Source organism: Centroberyx affinis, unplaced genomic scaffold, assembly GCF_046629955.1.
Source record: "Centroberyx affinis isolate AG114_WGS23_722 - 3 ecotype Tasmania unplaced genomic scaffold, CSIRO-AGI_Caff_v1 ptg001042l_1, whole genome shotgun sequence".
Lineage (NCBI taxonomy): Eukaryota > Metazoa > Chordata > Actinopteri > Beryciformes > Berycidae > Centroberyx > Centroberyx affinis.
The window spans coordinates 30,001-34,396 of record NW_027279598.1 but is presented as its reverse complement, the minus strand read 5'-3'; positions in this window follow the sequence as shown (position 1 = coordinate 34,396).

Here is a 4,396-nt window from a genome sequence, read left to right as displayed (position 1 = left end):
GGTGCCCTTTGCTGGGGGGGGGCGGGAGTCCACTGGGGCTGGAGATGAGGACCAGAGCTTCAGATCAATGACTAGGGAGGGCTGTCTGAAGAGAGAGAAAGAGAGAGAGAGGACAATAGGGGAGGAAAATGTCTGTGAAAAAGAAGAGAAAATCTAGAGTGACAGAACAAAGTAGCAAAGAACAGAGATGAGGAGGACAAGAAGACAAGGTACAAGGCACGGAGGGAAGCAGATAGCTATAGTATCTAGTCATTTGATTATTTCTAGTCTTAATTGTGAGTCACAGAGGTCACCTTCAACAAAGGAGCAGCTGTGTGTGTGTGTGTGTGTGTGAGAGAGAGAGAGAGAGAGAGAGAGAGAGAGAGAAAGATAGAGATACAGAGAGAGAGAGAGAGAGAGAGAAAGAGAAAGAGAGTGCATATGTCTGGAACACTTTGTCCTCTACACCAGATGATCCCAAAACAGCTCTGAAAAAGGAGGGCAGGAAAAGGTAGAAAAAGTAGAGAGGAGAGGAATACAGACAGACCGGCAGGCTGGCAGAGAGCAAGAGGATTGTTTAATAAAGCCCAACAGATTCCTGTCAAAGTGATCCAGCTAGCTTTCGCTCTCTCTCTGCCTTCCTCACCATCTATCTGGTGTTTTCACAGCTGACTGAATAACGATCTGCTCCCACTCAGTGCTTTGCTTTGTCCAAATGCATGATGGACACCTGAGATTTGAACCTGCACCCCAATGGTCCTGCACTAGTCTGCTGCACCATCAGACCTCAGTCGGTCCTCCATATCTGTGATGTGTGTATCACTATTGCGGCACAGGGGGAAATGCTAATGCATGCTTCTTAGAGTTTTGCAGAGCTAGTTACGTTTATTGAATTAATACTGGCTTTTAATCGATTGTTCTTGTTCTGACAAATCACAGTGAGATTTATTGGGCAAGTAAATTATGAAAATAAGCTTTTCTCGAATCCAATCTTACATAAAGAATATCTGTTACATATTTAATTTGTACGTCACATCTGGCATTCACGTGATGTAACTGTACATGAAAATTATACAATGTCAGGATATAATGTTAACTGTCCCTCATGAAAAATCACAATGATACTGCAACATTCCTACAGTACAAGGATTTAAAAGTAGCAAAATTGAAGACACATTTCTTCTTATTTGTTGGTTAACTGTTTTGGATTCCGACACTGTTGCAGAGTGCAGCCAGTACGCAGACTTGTCTGGCCAACACAGACAGAGTCCTCAGACACTGGAGGTCTCTTCTCTGCTGAATCATCCGCAGCAAGGGACTCACAACACAACTGCAGTAAAAATATTTACTGAGATTCAAAGCATTTCCTATGGCATGCAGACGCAGGTAACGAGCTAGTTATGTTGAATCGAAAGCCCTTAATCTAAGGTTTTACCCTTCAACTCTGAGGTTTCTTAAGAATCATTTTTAGCATTTCTGCTTTATTTGGGTATTAAACTGTGGAGAAAGACAGGGATGATGGCAGAGGGGTATGACGTGGCAAGTTAAGATGTGAGACAAATTTAAAGCCATGATGTTGCAAGTGTACTGGCTTCGCCCCTTGAGCATGAGGATACCACAGGCCCACTAAATGTTTCATCAGACCAGCAAAAGGATGATGCAAATTATCCAGAACCCAAAAAGTCATGCAAACTGCTTCCTTGCATCACTCTCGCCAGCTAATTACAGCAGTGTCTTTTCCTTCTTTCTGACTTTTTAAAGGGTTTCCTTTAGGGCTGAACGATTTTGAAAGAATATCTAATTGCGATTATTTTGACTGGTATTGCAATTGCGATATGATTTGCGATATTATTCTCATACATCATTATTCTCATTTTCATTGAAAAACGTATTAAAATGATTATGGTGTGATTTTTGCGGGGATCTGTACCAAACAAAGATGTTTTCTTAAGTCTGTAGAATATGATGTGTAGGCCAGGCCATCTCTGCAGCACGACAATATTTAATTTAAAATGGTATTTTGACACACATTTGCCTTTAACAAATATTTCGCCTCCTGCGATTTGAAAATTGCAGTAGGCCATATTGTGATTTCGATAAAATTTGGATTAATTTTTTCAGCCCTAGTTTCCTTATGTTTTCACCTACATGCGATGGTGTAGTTGAGCCTTCAATCCTCATCCCTGTGGGAAATGTTACCACTGGAGCGCTCTAAAAGCCAAGAAACACCTTGGATTTATGTTGAGCTACAGCTTAGACCTCTGCTAGAGTGGTGCTAATTGTCTTCTGTCACGCTGTGGTCTGAAATAGTGGAAAATGTCTTCTGTCACATTGTGAGAAATAGAGGCTCAGTTCTGCAAATATAATATTAGTCCATATGTGTTTTTTCGCAGCCCTGCGTGGTGTGTTCCACAAGCATCTTCTAAAATAATCCTACTTTCCACTGACTGCTGTTGAAACTGCAACAATCTCAAGGGATGCTCCGATTGATCCTCCAACAAATTCCTTCCGAATACGAGATCAGCGATTGGCCCACTCATTCTTCAATCTGTTTTAGTGAGGCAGAGCATGGGAAACGTTTGCATTATCTATTAGTCACCAAGCAGCGTGTTGCAGTGCACTCCATCTGCAGAAAAAATTATTCACGTCACTTCATAGTGCGGATCACATGATTTTTTAAGCACTATGACATGCTGGGAAAGGAACATCACAAAAACTGGAAGAAAAACATACTCTTTATTAATAAATCATTCTTGGATTAATATCTGCTGATCTTTAAAACTCAGTGATTGGTGTGAGTGCAAGAAATCCCAAACCCAGTTCCTAAGTATTTTACATATTTCCAGCTGAATCTACACATTGTAGCTCATATACATCCCATCATCATCATCACATGTGGTAGGCATATGCAAACAAGGCAATTTGCATCCATTTACGCGATTACACAAAGATGCATTTGCACATATTAACACACAGTCAAACGCACACACACACACGACCAAAACAATGACACATTGCCAGAAATGGAAACAGTAAATAGCTACGAAACCAGACATGGAAACTGGGAATTCTCTGTCTCTCTCGCTCTCTCTCTGTCTGTCTCCAGTATCCTATTTCTCTCCCACTCTCTCTTCTTCCTCTGTCCTACATTATGTTTTCTGCTTTCTCACACTCTAACTCTCTCTCTCTTTTCTCTCTCTCCCTCTCATTTTGTTGTTGCTGTTGAGATAAATGGGTCTTTGCCAGCACAGAGGGAGGACTGTGGAAGCTATATGTGAACAGCACTATGAATCCCACTGCTGAGGAGAGAGCAGATGTGCTCATCCACCTGGATGGATGGAGAAAATACAGCCAATGATAGAGAAAGGGTGTGTGTGGCTATGAAACAGAGGGCAGTGTGCGTGTGTGTGTATGTGTGTGTCTTTGTGTCTTTGTGTCTGTGCGATGGGTATCAGGAGTGAGTTATTGCATTCCACTTTTGTCAGCAGAACAGTGGGGCTCTTAAGCCTTATCAATTTCCTTTAATTGCCATTGGACCATCTGCCAATCACGCAAACAACACACACACACACACACACACACACACACATGACCACAAACATGCCCACCCACACACACATAAACCCCCTACCAATCAAGTGTGGAAGACGATGGATAAAAGGCCAAGTCCCCATTAAATAGCTCTTTCTCTGCCTCTTTCTCTCTCCCCAAACCACTCCCTCTGTGTCTCTTCTGCCTTCTCAATCTTTCTTTCTTTCTCTCTCTCTGGGTTAATATCTCTCTTTGTCTCTCCGCCTGTCTTTCTCTCTCTCACTCAGACATACACACACACTCTCAGACACACACACAGGCAGACACACAACAATGCACACACGTACACATACACACACACACACGCCATGGGGTAATTTATTGATCCCTGAGAGACAGACCCGCAGTCCACTGGGAGTCTCCAGTGATAAGCATGATTGGTCTGTATGGGCAGCCGCACAGAGAGGCCAAGGAATCGCAATGGAGGCAATCAGACTGGAGGCTTTGAAAAAAATGAGGCACACCCCTCCGGAGCGAGCGCTTCTTGCTAGAGTAGGAAACCCAGTCAAAGTGTGGTGCATTGCGTGTTGAAGTTGAACACGCTTCAACTTCCGCACGTTATGCTCTGCAACGCTCCCCATACTGTTTATGAAAAATAGTGTGGAACTGTTCTGTTTTGGTTCATCAAGGGAACTGTCAGCGATAGCTAGACAAGTTACTCTGCCATACCAGACTGTAGAGTATGAACTACATAACAAAAAGACAATTAGATCATTTTGTGCCTTTGAGTAGGGCACTTAACCCCCAGGTACTCCAGTGGAGCTGCGCTGTGGGAGGGTGTTACTGGGAGTGACTGAATGTGTAGCAGGGCGTTGCTGAGAGGCAT